The sequence below is a fragment of the Dermacentor albipictus genome, unplaced genomic scaffold (assembly GCF_038994185.2).
Source record: "Dermacentor albipictus isolate Rhodes 1998 colony unplaced genomic scaffold, USDA_Dalb.pri_finalv2 scaffold_25, whole genome shotgun sequence".
Classification (NCBI taxonomy): Eukaryota; Metazoa; Arthropoda; class Arachnida; order Ixodida; family Ixodidae; genus Dermacentor; species Dermacentor albipictus.
The window spans coordinates 2,281,607-2,303,683 of record NW_027225579.1 but is presented as its reverse complement, the minus strand read 5'-3'; the positions used below and the strand labels follow the sequence as shown (position 1 = coordinate 2,303,683).

The 22,077-nt window shown below is 47.6% G+C and overlaps 1 protein-coding gene across 1 annotated transcript in view; it reads left to right on the top strand.

Annotated features, from left to right (window-relative positions):
* The window catches only part of LOC139052493 (tachykinin-like peptides receptor 86C), a 571,207-nt gene that overhangs the window by 434,490 nt on the left and 114,640 nt on the right, over positions 1-22,077 (top strand). The window lies entirely within an intron of this gene.

Genomic DNA, 22,077 nt, shown 5'->3' with positions numbered 1-22,077 from the left:
GACGGCTGCTAATCGCATCAATGTGGCATTGCCTTCGTAGAAGCCAGCGTTTTTCCTTAAACCTTTTGACATATTACTTGAAAGAGTACATAAACTGGTAAAAATTAACCGGCGCGACGAATGTCGCAGCAACCCTTCCCGTAACACCTAGAAACACAACGTTATGGAGATATTGACACGTGTACTTGTCTTTATCGGGCGACAAGTTTTGTCGCCTAACAAATGTTATCGCACAGCGCGGGACGCGCCTGCATGTATCCGAAATTTCTGGAAAGTTATCGATGCTTCTATCCGCTGTCTGTTGTCGCCGAACGTTGTGTTATCTGATTTCATCGCTTGACACGAACGGTGTAGAACATTTTAGAAGGCATGCGGGTCCCAACGTTTAATCTGGAACATTCGATGATTGCTGTATAAAAGCCGATGCGCTTGACCTGCTGATCAGATTTTCGATGATCGCCGACTGTGTTCGCCGCTTTCGTTGTGCTATAAGTGTAGCCTGTTTTGTGGGCACAGGTTCGCCCAATAAAAGCTAGTTTTGTATTCCACCGTACTGCTTCTTTCTTCGCCGTCACTACCACGTGACAATATATACCCCTCTGATCCACTTAGAAAGAACGTGGTAACTATTCACCCTTTTCACGGCGATCCCCTGGCCAGTGCCATGTGTGATCACGTGGTGACGCATCTATTGCTTGCCTCAACTGCCTCTGCATTCACAATGGGTGCGTATTACGTTGGTGCGGCTCAGAAAACAAGTTTCGGGAGATATCGTACACGGTGACTTGGTGGACGACACGAAGCTTTGGCACAGCTAAAAAGAACATGCGAAAGCCCTTTCGAAGCTCACTAAGCTATGTAACAGCGCGAGCAGCCTATATGGTTGTTGTTCTTCTAACGGGGCTAAATATTGTTACGGTGGGAAAAGAGGACAATGCCGACGATGGTGAACACGAGGAAGTGGCAACAGTCGCTGTTCTTGCCTCCCAGGGTTTTGGCCAAGGATTGAGTAGCTGCTTTTTTTGCTTTTATCGATTGTCAGCTGTTTTATTAGTCTCATTATTGTTTAGCTAATCAGGCGAGGTAGACGCCCTTTTCTTCACCAAGACCAGGGGCCTTCCCCTGGCCCGCTTCCATTCCTCCGCAGTAGTTACCTGTGGATCTGCTTCTACGCAACGCTCACATCAGTTCCTATGGCTCTTGTTCCAACCAGTGACGGAGTCATATGGATCGAGAATCCAAAAGTGATTTAGGCGGAATTGCGATCCGGGACGGCCCATTTCCAGAACCTCACTGAGGTCCGCCAGTTTGGCAGAGGTGGTATCCTCTGCCTTTCTGCAGACCAGTCCTGTGTATAAGACCGTTAAAGTGTGGGCTGTTTGCCGCCAATTCGGTGAGCGTATTTATTCCTCCCCACTTGGCATGTGTGAAAGGGCGTCTCCGCGGCATCGATGTGAACATGACACCAGTAGAAGTATTAGGGATGTTTTCACTGGCGGGTGAAATTTCAATTTATCGGGGTGAGCCGGTCATAGCCACATTTGCAGGGACAACTTGATCATCAAAGAGTAAGGCATGGCCTCTGATATACAGAGTGGAATCTCTTTCCCTTCGTCGCCTCCCATGTGTAAAGTGCTGGTGTTGCGGACACCTCTTAAAAGGATGTAAATTTGCTCTCATGTGCCGAATTAGTGGGGAACAGCACTGTTTTAGCGAGGGCAAAAGCAAGGAAGAAAGGTGCTGCCTGTGCAATGACTCGCACTTCTGATTATTCTTATTGCTCAGCAAAGGCGCGGGAAATTCAAATCCTGGAAATCATTGAACGAAGACGTTGTACATGTAGAGAATACGTCACTGAAATTCATGATGGGACATAGGTGTACGCCGGTGTCATAGCCGACCAGGCGGCAGCAACGGACGCGTCTTTTTCACTTTCTATTGCTGATGCTGTCGAAATGGCAGTGGAAAAAGCTATGGAGCGCCTAGCTGGAAGCCTTTCCGAGTCCTTGACAAAAATTCTAACTAGCCAGATGGCACAGATATTCGCAACAACAACAGTTGTTGGTATAACTTCTCAAACAACTGACTGTCCACGTCCTTCAATTGAAGAAGTAACCACCAATTTCACGTCCCAAGATGCCCAAATTTTAGGCCCATCTGTAGATGTCAACTAAAGCCAATGCGCAGGCTTCAATGATAACACACAGTGCACAGATGAAATGGCCATGGATCCTTGATCGTCAAAACTATGTAGATCCCTTTTGTCAAAAGAAGCTACGACTCTAACTCAGTCAAAGACAAATGAATATCTGAAAGACAGCCTTACAAAGGAAGGTTTCTTAAAAAAAGCATTTTAAGTTAGGCAGTTACTGAGTCCTTCCTTTGGCAACCGTAGGACTCCTTGAAATTCTTCATTGGAATTCCTTATCAATTCACTCTGGAGCAACAGATTTATTGTATTTATCATCGAAATTATCCCCGGATATTATTGCTTTGCAAGAAACATGACTTTCAGGACATCAGTCTTTTAACTAAATAACTACCGATCTTTCCTACTGGACCGTCTATCGAAGGGCGGAGGAGTAGCTTTCTTTATCACTAACAGAATTAGCCTTAAGGCAGAGATTTCATATGAGCATATGTCTCCCGAAAGTGAAATTTTTGCATTTGATATAGCCTCACCAGGGTGTCTACCTTTGTGGTTAGTAAATTTATACTTTCCGGCGGGCGTGCAGAACACTCGATGTTTGAATTCAGCAGTGACTTCATGTTGTAAGGACTTCTAAGGAGATTCGAACTCCCATCACACGTGTTCCGGCTTTCGAACTGACCAATGTGGCAAACGCTTGTGGGATTCGACAATAGATAATAAGCTGTCTTGTCTAAACCGTAGAATTCCTACATATATTTGTAAACAGTCCCGCTCAGCATGACATTTAAGTTTCGTAAGTTCGTCCCTTACAAGCTTATGCTGGACAGCCTTGGAGTGTGCCACTAACAGCGACCACGTTACAGTAAAGTTTGAAATTACTTGACCGATTATGCCATCATGCTCTCGGTGACGCGTATTTGTAGATTAAAATAAATTTAAATCCGATCTTAAGGTACATTTGGCTCCCTATCTTGAAGAGCGTGAAGACACCAAAGCTATGAAAATTTGTGCTGTAATTAAAAGAACATACAAAAAGGGTGAATTTAATGTTACACCTTCAAGGAAAGCATCTTATAACGCTTGGTGGAATACAGACTGCACGCGAGACAACCGACGCCGACAGGCCGCTTGGAAGCAGCTCCTTTAGAACCGGTCCCCCCAAAATTGATCTGATTGCAAATTTCACGCTGCTGTATTAAAACGTCCAGTTGCTCAAGCTAAAGAATGTTATGATAGGAACCACTACGATTTCCTTTCTACATATAAAAACAAAAGATCGCTGTTTATATATAGGAGATATCGGAAAATTCTGCCATCGCCAATTATTATTGACTATGTCACTCTGTCACCCAATGAAATGAGAAAATCTCTTGAACTCATTGCTAAAGGCTTGGAGAGTAGATTTACGTCATCGATGTCCTATATTGTACAAAAATCTGCCCGAACATCAGTGTTTAGTGAAGTTAAATTGCCTGAATTAACTCTAGTGATTGGAAACTTACCCGTGTTAGCCCTGGTCCTGATGGAATCACGGTTCACATGATAAAAATGACATTTGATCTATCTCCTGTCGATCTTCTAAACGTTGAAAACTATTCCTTAAACAAAGCCTGGATACCCTACCATCGGAAAGCAGCTAACGTCATCCCGATACCTAAAAAACAAGGACTTGGTTATAACATAGAAACAATCAGACGTATTACTCTTACTGCTAATATGGTCAAGCTTATAGAGAGGGTATTACATTGCAAAATTACTGTCTGGATGATGGATAATTTAATATTAGGTCCTAATCAAATAGGCTTCAGAGCGAATTGCTCAATATGGTGTGCCCGTGCTGATTTAGAAAGCCGCGTCCAACTTGCCCGAAAAAGGAGACAATATCCTGCTTTAGTGAAATTAGATATAGCTAAACGTTATGACAGCATTGACCATTCGATTTTGCTGCATATTCTGCAGCGTTGTAATTTCTCAAATTATATTTTGCGGGGTTGGCAGAATTTTCGCGATCAAGAGAATTCTATTGCTTCAAGGACGGATGTTCTTCGTCTAAATTCAGACAGACTCGCGATGTTCTCCAAGGAACAGTCCTGTCCCCAAAATTATTATTTAATATATTATTGTTCTCCATCCCCACTTGTCAGGGTGTGCACGTTTACGTGCATGCAGATGACACTGGATTCTTCGCGGCTGACAGTAACATTAACGCTTCATACAAAAAATTACAAAGATACATGAGTATGCTTGAGGTATGGCTTCAGACAATCAGCATGTCGTTAGATTTAAGCAAAAGCGCATTTTTAACGTTCCAGGTCATGAAACCGCTTTCAGTTTTGTGGGGTCTTTGGGTCTCACAGGATTACCTAACACCGCGGGTTCGAGCTTAGCGAGTCACAGGGCCGCGTCAGTCGTCAGCCTCTAGTGCCGCTGCGCGCGAGCTCAGGCCATAACGGGCTACCGAGCGACGCACGCAAAAACACAGCATTGCCCTAAGTTAACGGAAACAGTTTGTTGTGTCCCGACGGCACCTGACACTGCACAAACGCCCGGTCCCGGGACAGCAGGAAACCAAAAGGGTCCCGCACAAAGGGCGGAAAATACCGTTAGGGGCGCCTGTAGCACGTCGCTGCGAGAGAACAGGCTCAAGCTGGGACACGCCGCCAGGAAAAGTCCCGGCGGCTATGCTACTTGCTCTCGCGATAACAGATGGGCCAACTCGCGATAGCTCGGGCAATCTCCTTCGGCTTCGGCCTCCTATAAGAGCGGCTCGGCGTGGTACGACGTCGCGCGAGCACTAGGCACCCGTTCTTCGGTTTAGCGTCGGGATAGAATCAACACGAGATACGCGCTCCCCGCGTGGGCAAAGTCACCGTGGGTGAGCTCAGTCCTAGTCAAAAAGGTGTCGGCGGACGAGAGGAAGCATGTACGTACCAGACGCCGTCCCAAGGAGCAAGAGATCCGCTACCGTCACGGCAGTAGTCACAAGGGGCCACTTCATGACGTCACTAGCTCCGCTCTCACCGCGAACCACCACGAGTGGAGCGCCACCGCTGATAACTGGTTCGCAGCGAGGACGATGTGGCTTCAGATTTGCAGAAAATTGGTGAAATGCGCCCGCGCAATGGCGCGTCGAATTTCCCAAATCCCCACATCTTCCTCTCCTTAATTGACCCCCTACCAGTCTGGCGAAGAAGCTGGTAGGGGCTAATGCACCAAAGACAACTGAGCCTTTCATGCACTAGCTAATTGCCACCTCAGCCCAGCAAGCACTATCCATACAAAAAAACTACATACAAGGATAGTGCAAAAACATAATAAATAAAAGATAGTACGCTCTAAAATGGTGCCGCGAAGGGGGGAAGACATGTTAAGAAAAGGTTGCGTTGCTAGCGGAGGACAATGTCCAAGGTACGAGGAGAAGGCGACGCGTAAAGTTCTGTGGCTAGGGCGGTGGCCAAACTCGCGGGAGTTGTGAACATAGACTTGGTTGCAGGGCAGTTAACGCAGGAACGGGCTCACCGTTGGTCCATCGAAGATGTTGGCGAGCTCGATGAGTGCCGCTTTCGTGATGGTGGTGGTCCCGAACTCCAGCTGGATGGGGCAGGCCACTACCAGGTCAGCTGGCCATGCCACCGTATGCAGGATAGATGGGCAGCCACAACGGCGGCTGCAGGGCGTTCACACGGCGTCGCCAATTGCAGAGAGCCGAGCTCTTATCGTGATGTCATAGGTTCATATCCACCATCGGAGTCCGCGGTGATCCGATGGAGTTGGGGCGGCTCCTTCAGCTTGCTTCAACGAGCAACAGCCCCCGCGCAGGCACGCACGCACGCACGCACGCACGCACGCACGCACGCACGCACGCACGCACACCCTCCTCGTGGTACCGCGCATCACTCCTCACCGTCCGCCATGCCGCCCGTCGTCCACAACGCGCCGCGCCGATCCACACGCGAAGCTTCCCTCTCCCCCGCACCAACGAGTGCGGGTCTCCCCCGCACTCATTGGTGCGGGGGAGATGCCCCGCGCTGCACGACACGCCAATTACCGACCCCCTTCTTGGCAAAAGAGAAAGGGAAAAAAACGAGAACGACAAGAAGAAAACACACAAGAAAACAAGAATGTTCAAGGTCTATGTACAAATAACAAAAAAATGAACTATACAGCTGTACACTTAAACCATTAAAACAATAATTACACTCAGCATGCGTACCCAAAAATAAAAATAAAAGAAATGCGCACTGCTACTACACCCTGCTAACGCCACTAACAGAACGCTGGACTGGGGCCAGCTTCTTTCTGTGCGCTGGCCGCAAAGAAGCTAGCCCAGTGAGGCTAAGCAATATTACTGAGGGCCTTCGGTGGCGGAAAGAGTCCGCCGTCAAGCGCGATATCACACAGGTGACCGTTTCCTCAGGTTGCACCGGTGCGTGGTCCGAATGTGGTCCTTCACTCCTGGTGTGCCCTGTTCCTTGCGCGTGGTGCCACTGGGCACCGGCGCCAGCTCGTCGGACCGCTACGCAAAGGCTTTCACTACGGCGATATGGGCACGGCTGAGCTTTCCCGAAAAGGAATCCTTCAGCAAGTACGTGAGCGGAGACCAAACTTTTTCTACTCGGTATGGACCAAGCCACTTAGGAGCGAGCGAGGCTGAGAACCCCTTGCTCGTGCCGCTAAGAGCGTGGTTGCGCTTCATGACCAAATCACCTACCTTAAATGAAAGATGGCGATGCTTCCGGTCGTACTGAGCCTTCTGCTGGGCCCTGGCCGTAGTCAAACACTGCCTTGCTCTACCGAGAGCCCGACAAAGCCTGTCCCGAAGAGCTGAAGCGTATGCGGAACAGTCCGCCGGCGCCTCTTCGTCCCCGAGCTGTCATTGAATTGCACTGGTCACCGGATTTGCCTGCTCTCTTCCAAAATTGAGGAAGGCGGGAGAGAAACCAGTCGAGTGATTTTCGGTGGTTCGGATTGCGAACGCGAGCTCACTCAAGTGGTCTGCCCAATCATTTTGACTTACGGCAATGGCCGCCAACATTCCCATCAAGGTAGACATGGAAATTACGTAGTGCAAACACGATAGCGAGGCACTCCTTCTCGGTCACGGAATAGATCCTCTCTGCCGGAATCAAGGAGCGGCTGGCAAACGCCAACGACTACATCACATCATCGTATCCTTGTAGGAGGACTGCTCCTAAACCCAGATCGCTCGAGTCGGTGTGGACAACGAACGGTCTGGTCAGGTCGGGGAGTCTGAGCCGCGCTGTCTCCGCAATGGCTCTATACAGTTGGCAAAAGGCCTGCTGCTGCTGAGGTCCCCACTGCCACGCGGCCGACTTACCCAAGAGCTTTCACAAGGGTGCCTGCACTCGGGCACAGGAAGGAATGAATGACCGGTAAAAATTGCCCATTCCCAAAAAGCAGCGATGGCCACGTACGTCCTTGGGCGCGGGGAAATCGATGGTTGCCCCAAGTTTCTCCCTGTCCGGCTCAATGGAGCCTCAACCCAGTGTAAACCACAGTAACTGAACTCGGGTTTGCGCTAGTTGGGCTTTCGCAGGATTCAATGTCATCCCGGTGGCCCTCACCCTCTCGAGCACATCGGCAACATGGGCCAATTGTTCTTCGAAGGTTCGTGAGTAAATCCCGACGTCGTCAAAGTAGCACATGCAGTATGACCATTTTCCTTCCCCGACGACGAGGTCCATGAGTCTCTGAAAGGTCGCAGGACCGTTGCAAAGGCGAAAGGGCATACGAGTAAACCCAAATAACCCTCTGTGGGACGTGAACGTGGTCTTGCACCGGACACGTTGATCCATCCGGACCTTTAGGTAACCTTTGGAGGCATCCAGCGTAGTAGAGCACCTCGCACTGACCAGGGTTCCTACGATGGAGTTAATCGTGGGGAGCGGATAGTCATCCTTACGAGTCACTCATTTCAGAAGGCAATAGTCTACGCACAGGCGACGACTGCCATCTTTCTTAGGCACCAACACAATTGGAGACGCCCAGGTGCAGTACGAGCGGCGGATAAAGTCGGCCGATAGCATCTCGTCCAGCAAGCCATCGATCACCTGCCTCTTGGCCAGGCTGACGGGCCGGGGGTTACACTTCAAAGGAAACGCGTCTCCAGTTTCGATCGCGTCGCTCGCCAAATCGGTAATGCCAGGTTGATCGGTGTAGCGCTCTTCATGCTGACATAACAGTGCCGACAAGCGAGCCTTCTGTGTATTATCCAAATGAACCGCACAGGCGGCCAGACGATGTGGTGCCCCTTGGTGCCGTGTTAAAAAAATTAAATTATTAGGTTTTACGTGCCAAAACCACTTTCTGATTATGAGGCACGCCGTAGTGGGGGACTCCGGAAATTTTGGCCACCTGGGGTTCTTTAACGTGCACCTAAATCTAAATACACGGGTGTTTTCGCATTTCGCCCCCATCGAAATGCTGCCGCCGAGGCCGGGATTCGATCCCGTGACCTCGTGCTCAGCAGCCCAACAACATAGCCACTGAGCAACCCCGGTGGGTAGTGCCGTGTCGCTCAATACCAATGAGGACTTCGAGTCGACACGTGTGGAGCGCAGGGGCCTGCCCCGGAATTCTGCGCGCGACGCGGTTCGTGCCGTGCCTCTCGTTTCCAAAGGGGAGGCTAAGCAGGCGAGCGCACACCTCGAGGGCTTGCCCCCGAGCTCGACGAGCGACACTTTTCCGACGTCCCATCTGCACATGCAAGATCGGACGCCGGCGGTCTCATGAACGGCTTTAGCAATGTGAACGGTCCGTCGCGATAGCCGCCATTCGCTATGGCCACAACGATTCCTGTTTTAAGGAGAAAGTCCCTTCCGAGAATCACAGGAACACTGAGCCCGGGGAGGTGAACGAAACGCGTGCGTCTCATTCGCCCTCCCCACCTGACAGGCAGCCCTGCGGCGCCGGCCGAATGGGCCACGCCTTTCGCAAGATTGAATGTCGTTCGGCAATCCCGCAAGCGCACTGAGTGCTTCTGCAAGTGGGACAATGCCTGTTCGCCGAACAACGAAGCGCTTGCGCCCGTGTCCAACAGCGCAGAATATTCGCGGCCGACAATGGTCACCGGAATAAAGGGCGCGTGCGTACCAGCAACACAACGTGCTCGGTGCACCGAGGGGCCAAGCAAGGTTTCGGTTAATCGTGCTTTCACGAGCGACCCGCGCTTCCGTTTCCCGACCTCGCAAGAGGCCTGGGCGTGGTGCAATCCCTTGCTATGTGCCGCCGTTGTTGTCAGCGAAAACAGCGCGCTCAGCCCCGGTACCTTTCCCGTGGCGGAGCGGAGTCAGCTCTCGGGGTCTACTCGCTGCTTGACCAAAGGGCCTGTTATCACGAGCGTCCGCCTATGCGATGCGTTGGGTCGAAGTGCGTCCCTGCACATGCGTTTCGCGCAGTGGTGCAGCACAGGCTGCCCGCCTCCCATACGTGTAGGGATCTAGAGCGCGCGCGCTCAGCTATTAAGCATTGTAGCCGCAAAGGCAGCTTGGCCGGGTTGTTGCCATTGGGGAAGGAGCAAATGCCCTCCCCACGCGCAGCCTGGCTAAAGGGCCTCGCTGGCGGGCGGCGGTGGGCGATAGGCTCGCGTGGCGAGAATGTCGCCTTGAATGCGCTTTGCCTCGGCGGCCAACTCTTCCAAACCTCTGAAGCGGCCGCCGCGCGGGTGCGCGGAAAAGGTCGGATGTGCCTGTCTGATCAATCACTCGACGCGTTCCTCGTTCGAAGCTTTGGGCTCGGCGACTATGAAAAGGTCTTGCATCGCGCGTACGTACTCCTGAAGCGATTCGTAAGAGCTCGTGTAGGTAGCTCAAGCTCTCGCCGCATCCTACTCTGGTAGTCAGCGGGTAGGAATTCGCGCAGGAATGCCACGCGGAACTCCTCGAGGGTTGCTGCACGGTATCCGGAAAGCCGGTACACCTAGCTGGCGTGTCTGTAAGTGCTACGGGAACGACTTGTTCTAGCACCTCCTGATCCTCCGAACAATGAGCCTCTGGTAGCGTACCAGGGAGTCACAATAATCCCTGACACGGAGCAGATCACCGTATCCGCTGTAAGTCGGGACAGTCGTCCAGCTCGATCAACAGCGCAGTTTGCACAGGGATACCGGCCGACGTGCCAACAGCCCCAGAGCAAAACGGGCTCCTAGCCGGGTGCTCCTGCTGACGTTCACAGCCGCCACTTGGGGCAGCTATACGTGAATTGCTTAGGCCGCTGGCAGCCAGCGTCGACAAAACAGGTGCGCGCTCGAAGGTTGCGCCACTGGGCACAACCGAATGTACTCCAAAGGGAGACGGGTGAGTGAAATTCGTGGCTGCAGCATTGTAATCCCCACAGAGGGGCGTGGCAGGCCACTAGTATTGGCTGCTCATTTGAGTAGCAGCCAGCGGGCAAACGTCGGAGAGGGCTAAGGCCTCGTTTTCGTGCTGCGTTCCGTAAAATTCACAGGGAGCCGATCGAGAGCGCTGCGACATCGCACTGCCTTGCATTCTGAAGGGAGCCGTGGCAGACGAATGTGCTGGTGTGCACTGTTCGGGGAGGGCTCTGGCTCCGCTCCCAAACAACGTTACTGCTCCAAGGGGAGCTAGTACGTAGCACCTCGTGTTGTCCCCACAGTTGCTGCAACAGGTGAGGGTGCACCTGTTCGCTGCTCAAGGGGAGCACTGGCCACGTCGTCGAGCAACGCGGCGTTGGCTCGCGTTAACAAAGGGCAAAAGTCATCTAGCAAATGACGAGAGTTACTAGGCCTAGCACACATAACGCGGCGAGTATGATTTGCAAAGGCGTACTAACTCGGCTAAGCCCAGACAAAGGCTTAATAAGCCTTTGAATCTGCACTGGGCGCCAGTGTAAGGTCATTGGGTCTCACAGGAGTACCGGCAACTGCGGGTTCGAGCTTAGCGAGTCACTGGGCCGCGTCAGCGATCAGCCTCTAGCGCCGCTCCGTGGGACGGCGCCCGGTACGTACATGCTTCCTCTCGTCCGCTGACACCTTTGTCACTAGGACTGAGCTCACGCACGGTGCCTTTGCCCATGCGGGGAGCGCGTACCTCGTGTTGATTCTATCCCGACGCTAAACCGAAGAACGGGTGCCTAGTGCTCGCGCAAGGTCGTACCACGCCGAGCCGCACTTATCGGAGGCCCAAGCCGAAGGAGATTGCCCGAGTTCTCGCGAATTGGCCCATTGGTTATCGCGAGGGCAAGTAGCATAGTCAGCCGGGACTTTTCCTAGCGGCGTGTCCCAGCTTGAGCTTGTGCTCTCGCAGCGACGTGCTACAGGCGCCCCTAACTGTATTTTCCGCCCTTGGTGCGGGACCCCTTTGGTTCCCCGCTGTCCCGGGACCGGGTGTTTGTGCAGTGTCAGTAGCCGTCGGACACAATAAACGGTTTCCGTTAACTTAGGGCAATACAGTGTTTTTGCGTGCGTCGCTCGGTAGCCCTTTGTGGCCTGAGCTCGCTTGCCGCGGCGCTAGAGGCTGACGGCTGACGCTGCCCTGTGACTCGCTAAGCTCGAACCCGCGGTGGTAGGTAATCCTGTGAGACTCAAAGACCCCACAGTTTGCATAACTTATAAGCAAGAACCCATTCCACAGGTTCAGCCTTTAAAATATTTGGGGATCACTTATAATAAAAAACTGAACTGGAGTCCGCACATAGAAAGTGTAGCATGTAAGGCACAACGTGCTTTAGGTATTCTGCGCAGACTGAGTAGCCGACAATATGGACTACGTAGGGATTCACTGTTGATGATTTATAAAATGTATATGTGCCCCATAATGTAATTTTGGTGTGCCTTATTCTCAGGCGGCCCTACACACAAAATAAAGCCTCTGGTTCTTTTGGAGTGTGGGGCCCTACGCCTGTGTCTGGGATTCCCCGGGTTTCGGCTATTAATTTTATCTACAAAGAAGAGCGCTTTCCAACATTGCCCTGCAAATTTCGCATCTTAAAAGTTTAAGCAGTTCAGAAATTTTACAGCTTGCAGCTTAGACGATCTGAATACACCTTCATTAATGATACAAATTCTCTCTTTCTTGGTCACTGGCCTCGTTCTCACACTCGACAGATTTATTTGTAGAAAAACAATTAGATATCCTGAACGTGAACACTGGAGAGGTAATTCCATCAACTGAATCAAATCAGAATATTAAGATAGATTTTGATGACATTTTGCACCCAAACTCTAAGTTCCAATCAGCCATTTTTTTAAAAATAACCTGTTGCAAGTTTACCTTGCACAAGTACAAACAAATAACATAACAGCTAAAGACGCTTCAGTGAACAACGAAAAGGCGCACGTAGGCATTTTCTCGCTTCCCCTTGGCTGGTCATTCTCCTAGAGACTGCCAGATTTCACACCCGTTCTTGAAGCCGAGGTTTTAGCAATGATTTTAGTGCTTCGGAAACTCCCTTCAAACTCAATAAGTGCGGTTATAACAGATTTTATTTCATCTGTACTTCGCTTACAGCTTCATCCATTTCGTCAACTCTAAAGACGTTTCTAACAATAGCTCCTCCACCGTTAAATTTTATAAAACTATTATGGGTACCTGGCCCCTATGACGTACATTCAAATGAAATGGCAAGCTGATTAGCGCGAGCATCCCTGGGTGGACCTATAATGCCGGTTCTTCCAGTAATGGCGCACATAACAGCAATTAAATATACAAATTATTCGATTCACAGAAATTTCAATCAATCAATATTAAGATGGACAGAATTTCGGCACCTAAAATTTCCATGGGAAATCCAGTGGTGTCCATCAAGACAATCAGAAGTAGCGATCACGAGATTACGCTGCCGCGTCCCTCTATTAAACAAATATTTACACAGGACTGGTCTGATGCTATTGCCTCTGTGTCAATACTGCCAAGGAACAGAATTACTAGATCATTATATTTTTATATGTCGGCGATACAAATTGTTAGGACATCTAGAACTTCCGCTTGCTAAATTAGGGTTAATGTTATCATCAGAAATCATACTATGTTTCGGTGCGTGAATTATAAGGGTCAGCCGCAGGGACGTGTTTGATGGCGTTTGCGGTTACATACAATAAACAAAACGAATAACTTTTTGATTGTTCTCTTGTGATTTGTTTGTTTTTGTATGTTGCCTTTTTTTCTTTTTTTTTTTTGATCGAATATGTAACATTTCAAAAGAATAGACAATCGTTGCAGCACGCCATTCTTGGCCAATCCCCCAGTGTGGGTATGAGTCATAAAGTGAGGGCATCATCATCATCATGATTATGATCATCATCATCTCTCAGGATGCTGCTGCCACTTGATAACGTCACAGGGCTGGTCTGGCACCCTCCCCTCTGTGCCCATTCTGGGCAGTAGATGAAACCATCGATCATTTTTTCTTACTCTTCCTCCGTTTTTCCGATTTAAAGAGAAATATTTTTGAACCAACGGTCATCCAACTTGGTTTAGATTTCTCCATTTTAAGTATCCTTTCTCTAGGAGCCTCCACTCTTGGCAACGACCAAAGGGATGTTTGCTCAGCCGTGGATGAATTCATAGTTGTGTCAAGACGTTTTTTCTTGAATTCTTCAATCGTTATTTTTATCCGCTTTCGCATTATACTTTTACCAATTTTTGCACTACCAACACATTCTTAATACCATCCAAATCTTTGCCAATCTCCCGCACTGGCTACGCACCATTGAAAAAGGAAATCCAATCTAATCCCATCAAATATCTCGGGATTCTGAGCTGCTGTTAACGTATCTCTTGTAAATACATCCTGTAAATAGTTTTGTACCATTGACATTTTGGTGAGCGTGCGGGGTATGTGTCTTCGCCACGGAGCTTCGCAGCGGACGTCTCACCCAGCCTGGGAACATGATTCCAGTGGAAGGCACCGCGTCTGTAGCAGCAATGCCGACTACGCTACACAGTACGTTGCTCTACCTAAACCAGAAGACCCTGGTAAGTTAAGTGGCCGCGACAGTGTTGACGTAGAAGAATGGCTGAAGATTTATGAGCTCCGTCAGCAACGTGAGCAGGTGAGATCCGACCATCATTGGCCGATGTCGTGTTCTACCTAAACGGAACACCGCGAACGTGGTTTTATACACACGAGCAAGACCTAACCAGCTGACAGTTCTTTAACTTGAAGCTGTCTGATGTGTTTGGTAATCCGACCGGTCGACAACTACCCTGAAAGGAACAACTCGCCATGCATGCCCAAACTGCTACTGAGTCGTATGTCTCCTACATTCAGGACGTCCTCACCCTCTGTCATAAAATTGACCCGTTCATGCCAGAGGCGGACAAGGTTGGACACATTACCAAAGGCATCGCGGGCGACGTATTTTACCTTCTTGTCTTTAGAAACTTATCGACTGTCGACGCCATTATGAAGAAATGCCACCGTTTCGAGTAGGCGAAAAGTTGCCGTGTACATAATCGGTCTACATGGCTCCCAAATACTGCAGTGATCTCTTCGTGTAGCGACCCTACCGACTAAACTAGCTTGCAACCACCAAGCGAAGCCGTCACATGCATTGTACGCTGCGAACTCTAAGCAGCGTTTCCTGCCTCACCTTGACAGACATCTTGGACCAATGCTGATGAGATGATATCGCTGATCCAGTCCATGGTTCGCCAGGAAATTGATAATATGTATCTTCCCAGAGCCTGCTCCTTGAGCCGTCCTAATACCGGCCTTGCTCCCATGCCTTGGTCCTATCGCAGCCCACAATACAGTGCCCGTTATCCCTACATTGCCCGGAATCCAGCGGACTGCGTACACATGATGCCAGGCCTTTCTGTTTTTGCTTCGGCTGAATCGGTCATGTTTCCCATCACTGCCGAAGCTGTTGGCCGTCCCCGCCTCGAAACACCTTCTGAATTTCTGAGTTCAAAGTCTCGCTATTACTCCGATCGCTCTTTTAATCGGGAATCCCTTGGAGGCCAGACAGAGAAGTCAGAATTTCACCTAAGATAAGCTTTGCTAATATCGACAATTCTGAAGAAGAGCACACATTTCGGGGTCGATTTGGGTCGGGGTTATTTCTTTTCTTGCGGAGAAAAAAACATTGTGAAGGGCTCTCACTCTCGCCGGTGCTGCTAGATATAAACGCTGAGTAAGTAAGCAAAAAGAAACAAGGTAGGAAATAGAAAGAAATTACAGGGCGTGACATTACAAATATGCGACAACGTTGCCGCCAGCTGTCTTGAGGGCGAAGCATATTTCTGACAAAACACACTGGCAGGAACTTCCATCATACCAATATTGCAACCTTCGTTGCAACCTTAGGAACTATTTTCAAGAATTCCTTGAATACCAGCCTTCTGCTGAGAAAGAATAATAACATACAAAAAGCGAAAGAACAAAAAGATTGTTTGCCAATAAGTTCTCCCAAATATTTTGCCTTTACTTATGACGCTACGCACGTTTCCTTTTTTCATAATATGCATCGCCTCTATAAATAGAAGATCTCGAGACAGCGCCGAACACACTGTCTGGTACATGCCATGTTGTCTGTGCATTATAATTACCCTTCACAATGTATAAGGTTGCCTTAAAATATACCTTGAGTATTGCCTGTTTGACCGGGTACGTTCAAAGCCATGAAACCTGGCTACTGGCAATTTTTTCAACTTCTTCACGATGATGCCTTCAAAGTATCACTATCTTGTTCTCGTATTCTTGTGACTAATTCAAGAGTGCTTCATGAATTACATAAATGATTTCATCAATACGAAGTAGTCTTTCACGTCATTTGCAAGCATCGACAGCAGTGTCCAGGCAAATGTTGCTCTTAGCAGTGCTTTAGAGGAATAAATATAATTCTGAAGGCAGAGTCAACCAACATTAGTACTAAGGCAGCAGCTTAAAATTTCGTTGTATCTAGTACTTGGTGCCGCGCTGAACAGAAAACTCCAATATTATGTTCGAAATATCCCGCCTTTCCCATATGAATAGAGAATGACACCAAGTTTCAGCTGCCTTTTGTGACCATTGTTTCCTTGACATTCTCGATTCCTATTTATAACAAATAGCAAGAGTTGGCATAATGCGCAACATTTCCAAAGCACGAAAATTGCAAAATATAGGTGGCGCCTTGTCCTGAAAAATTCATTTTTCTTACTGATGGAAGTTGGCGGGAAGCCCAATCAAGGTTGCTGTTATCTTGATGCCAGGAATCCCATAACACAGAAGAAAAACATTGAAACTACAGGAAGCATAAAGATGCAATTAATGAATGTATTTTCAAGTTAAAGCGAGAAGTTCTTGGGCGTAATGCTGTAAGCGTTGCTTTTACCAATGATTGAGTCTTTTGCAACCATGTTGAAGGGCGTATGGAAGTGCGTACGGTAAGCACAGGAGATAATGCAGCTAGGTACAGGTAGAGTCCTCTAGCAAGTGGTCCGCGCTCACTGTTGCAGTTTTCAAGCTGAACAGACACACCTACCACACCGGCCGCTTAACATTCTGTTATTCTACTGCAAACTGCAAGTCAAAGCACAGGGACATCTGTACATAGGTGCAATGTCAGTGCTGCGCGCATGAATAGTAGAAATGCGAGTTCGCTTCTGACAAAAACAGAAGAGTACACGGTAATTGAATAAAAAAGCTTCTTTGTACGACATTTATTCAGTAACTTAAACGTCACCTGCTCGCGCCTCTACCAATACAAAGCTTGCGGGTATGCATAGATCCGCATCTGAGTGTTGGTATACGTTGAAGCTTGTATACGTTAAGGCAGCCGAAATATACATGCGAACGCACAAGACATAAGGTCCACAAATAACTACAAAAAATGTTTCGAAGAGGTGAACAGAAAGTGCTCCTGTGTACGGCTAGCGCTCCGAATCCAAAATTTGTTGCTGTTGTGCTTTATCTCACGGACTCTTAAGTGTTCACATCTTCCACTGTTAAATAAAACTGATTGGTTGCGCCTTCACTGCTATTTGCACGACTGAATTTCAAACACTCAACTTTGCTAGTTCGCACAGCGTCCTTCAAAATAAGCTGATATATTCAGAGGCAACACTAAGTCATGTTATTTTCTAAGTGGATTTTCGTCCCATGAAAAAATGCTCGCGCTCTTACCAGTCGTTTTTTTACGCCATTTGCAAGAAATATTTCTACACAATAGTTACAACGAATGAATCCCAACTCTGCGTTTTCTTTTCCTTTGTTAAAAATCATCGACCCTAGAAGGACGAATACTGTTTTTCATGCTCTTTTAGTCGAACGTTTGTAAAGGCGAATGTTGATATACGAGTATTGCCAAAGGATGGTCAACAGCCAATTCTGCTATTAATATCCTTCTTATGTCCTGTAATCAAAACACTAAAATTATTGTGCCAATGGGAAGAAGAGCTCCACCAGGACTTTCACAATCTTATTTCAATGTAATGTCGTGTGTCGCCCGAAAAGGTGGCCATGGTATTTCAAGAGGCACAGTAGCTTAAGGAGGGCATACTTCTACGCTGTTTGATTGCCTATGGCAAATAGCGCCACCCTAACTCTTGTTTTAATTTACTCGATGAAGCGGTCATCACTCCTATGAGAAATCAAAATGTTCAGCTGAATAATTAATGTAATTACGCTAGCTACTTTATTTAATTAATAACATTACGCGACATATTTCAGTTACGAATTCTAGCCGCTCAATTCACACGGCTTATCCACTTCGAACGAATTCTGTGGACAGCACCATTTCGGAGAAATTAATTTTCCAAGTGTCTGTTCAAATGCATTGGCGTTACAGTTACTTTTCAAAGAAACCGCTGTTTATGTATTGAAGTACAAAAGTAACTGGAACACCAATGCATTCCGACGGACATTTTGAAAATTCATATCTAGGGACTGGTGCTGCCCAAAGAATTCGTTCCAAGTGGATACACCGTCCGAACACAGGGGCTCTAATTCAAAGATTGAAACATGTGGCGTCAAGTAATTACTTAAATAGTCAGTTATTGTAAATACGTTATTTCTACTGACCATTTAGATTCCCCGTAGAAGTACTGGCCGCCTGACCAAATAATTGATGCCGAGGGTTACATTTGTGTTATGTGCCATAGGCAATCTTTAAAAAGTTTGGTGCAGCTAAAAAAAAAACCTGTATTTACACTTGACAGGAAAGAGAAAGCTGGCAACTGCGAGCGGAAAGGGCGCAGCGCCTGCTATATTCTTTAGAAAGGAGGAGAAAGAAACATAAATGGGAAATAGGAGAAGAGGAGGAAAGAGGAAAGAAATAGCAATAAGACACATGTTAAAAAATTAAGCTGGACACGCACACTACAAGTCCCGCACAGTAGGGCCGGGCTGGTCACTGCAGCTCACGCTACTAAGGAATGTTATAATAGAAAGCATTGCGTATGTTCACCTGTGCATTCACGAGCTCCTGACCTGCCGATCAGTTTTCCGCCTGGGCTACGAAGGTTTGAAGAAATGATCTTGTACCGGCTGCGGCTTGGTGTCGTGTTTACCAACGATATCCGTCCATATGTGGCAATCGACTTACCTGCGACACTTGCGGCGTACCTACGATGGACCGGCAAGCCTGCGTAGGCAAGATAATTTAGGGCCAGACTGGCCCATTGATAAGGACTCACCACAAGTGGACGTTGTTGGTCAGGCGGGCATGGAGGGCTAGGTCATTGCTATTGGATGCTTACATTCTGCTGTATCTGCTATGGATGCTATTTACGTTGTAAATAGTGTATAAAATTTCCTTCGTTCTCCGCCTACACCCAGTCTCCTGTCCCTTCGTCTCTCAAGTTGCAACAATGAATACTGAGTGAATGGACCAAAAAAAGTTGCATCTGTCGCTTGAGCTAGTTTCCTAAGAAATTAGTGAGCCACTGCTTCTTTCACTGAATTCTTGGTCTTCATGATTTAGCTGAACGGATGGTTAGGTGCCACATGAGTTATGAGACATCCACACATTTAGGTAGACTCAATTACCAGCAGACTTTTTTTTTCTCTTTTACACAAGGCGGTTTTCCAAGTTAAATACGGTATAGACGAGAGAACCTCGTTGGCATTCTTGCAAATAGTGATTGGAGCAGAGCTGAGGTCGCGAGTTGCAGTCGCAAATCACGCGTATTCTTTAATGTTCCGTTTCTCGAGTCAGGCTGCCTTGACATCGGATACTTCTTGTCTCTCATCTACGGTGCAATACACTTTGTTAGCGAAATCGATAACAAGTCCTATGCCTGTATAACTATGGCGTTGAACCCATTAAAAACCTGGCAGTGCGTCATAAGTGCACATTCATCGTTATTGTGGTTTTGGTCAAGCTTTGTTTTAGCAGGACGAAATCAAACTTTGTCTTATTCGCGCCCGTGGCTCACTATATTCCATCCTGCAGATTACTGGCTAAAGGAGCACTAAATTAAATATCCGCGCGAACCGTGTGCGTGTCGGGCACTATATATCTGAGGTGCAGGCGCTGACATCCGAGCATGGTAAATGCAATGGCTCACGCAAGAATGTAAATTATCCACCTTTACCAACATACCAACACAGATGTCGTCATGGCTTAAGATACTTCATAAATGCTTTTCACATATGGGATTACAATAATCAGTACAGATGGGCGTGATGGTGCAAAAATCTACGCATAGAAATATTCAGGAAGGAAATGCACGTGGGTAGCTCATGAGCAAATTGGGAACTCTTCGAAAAAGCTCTGGCAACGCAGCCAGGAGAAATGCGCACGTTCTAAGAGTGGTAGATCGAGCACTAAAAATTGATGCCTCAAGTTAGGAGCGTGGCCACTTAAAGAGTAGTTCTTTTGCACGCTAGTGTGCAGCATATAAAAAAAGTGGGACGTAGAGAATATACCTAAAAACGAGCTTAGGTGCGATAAACTTGTACATGGAAGAACTTTAGATTTACGGGGCGCAGTTGGCAGTGTAACGTACCACTGAGACTTACTTTGACTCCCTGCATACACAGCAGAGAGATTGCGCATCACTCGCCGTGCCCTGCGTGGTGTAAACAAAAGATTATTTAGAGTGGTGAGAGAACGAAGCAGAACAAGAGCATGCTTAATGTCACCGCGTTATGTGCTCTCAGAGCGCGTTTGTTGAGTGATCTTGATATCGCCGTCGCTTAGAGTACGCGGATGTTCGGCTAGTGAAGATTCTGACGGTTTCTCCCTGGTGGCAGCGTCACACCTAGTCCCATGCTGCCATTTCCTGCAGTATATACCCGCGGTTTTCGGTACAATTCTCGTCACGCGCGATCCCCGCATAATATTTGTGCAAAGCGAAATATCAGCGAAACAGGTGGCGTTTTTCGGCTCCTATAGAATGGCGTAAACAGCCGCTGGGCAGCAACGGACGTTGGGCTCGCGTGATCTAAGCGGACACGCGTGTCAAATCTTGGAGGCCATATTGGAGCCGCAGTGGTCAATTGTGGAGTGTCGGAGTCCTTAGTTTCGCTCAAAGCCTTCCCGGGAATATGCTTCATCGACTCTACACCTCAAAGATTTCGCAAGGACTGATATTCATTTCGCGCACCCGAAGCGCAATCCACGAGGTAGGATAATTTAGCAGCATCTTAGATAACGCATATGATATCATCATTTAGGATAACATGGTTCTACTTTATACTTATCTCCATGTTTACCTGCTACGCAGTAGCTTAGTAGTATACTATACTCCAAGGCTATTTTTTGGACTTTGAAAGATGTAAGAAAAGAAAGTTTATTTCAGTGTTTACGTACAGCGGAATGCGTGTCTTCGTGGAATGCTATGTTGCCTTATTTATTTATGCTACCATGAAGGCCCGAACGCAATATTTCAGTATGTAGCAGAATAATGAAATACGGCAAATAGCGTAAACGGTGAACATGTTAATATTGCCTGGATATTCCTAAATGAGGCAGTAAAAAGAGGTCCCTGTAAAAAGAAGAATGGTGATAAAATTTGTGAAACAAGGTCAAGTGTGCTATTGTTCTACGTGATTCAAGCGACGTAAATGCTAGATTGTGCTGATTGGAGTTATGCTAGTGGTATGGGTACAAGTTGAAAATATGAATCGCACTGGATAACTTTGAACAAGCTAGGGCAAAAGAATAAAGATTTCATAGCATGGGTCCCCCACGGCTGCAGGGTATTCTAACTGAGGAAGCACTACTGACTTCTAAAGTAGTAGCTTTAAATGTCGTGGTGCCCACGAAAGTTCAACCTAAGTAAACATGATTTATTGATTATGTACTCAGTGTCAATTGTCCAGTCTAGAATTGCAATCAATTAGGACGCGTACGTATTTGCATGTGCTAAGAGGTTCTAGGGGTATCTTATTCAGAGGGTAAGCAAGAAATGTATTGGTGTTTCTCTGCACACGCATAATCGTGCATTAATATTGTTTAGTTTCCTTAATTAGGTGTTACACCAATCAATCATCTAATAAAATTAGGAGGGAAGAGCATTAGTGTTGCCGTTAGTATATTCATGATGTATCACGCAATCGAAGGAAAGCCACACAATGTGAGAGGTTAGCCAAAGAATGTACGGTTATCAATACAAATCCGGGAAAAATGAGTCCTAGCACTTATCCCTCAGGCACGCAAGAGCGAACTTCATTCAGTGATTAGCCATGGCCTTTAGCAGTAACAAATTAACATTGTTTAGTAAGAAAGCGCTTGATCCATTTGAGCAGGTTACTCTTAATGTTTGAAAGACTTAGCATGAAAGAAATAGTTTCTGAGAGACCTGGTCGAACGCCTTGTCGATAGCAGAAAAACACAGAAAGTTCAGGAAGCACGATTTAAACTCAGTGTAATCTATGAGCAAACGATATTAGTTGACTTTCACATGAATATGTCTTGCGAAAAGCACGCTCAGCTGAGGAGAAAAATGAGCTTCAGCTAATAAAATTAACCACGTTTGTAAATATCAGAAGTCAGTTGCAGCAGGTGCTGGCAAGTG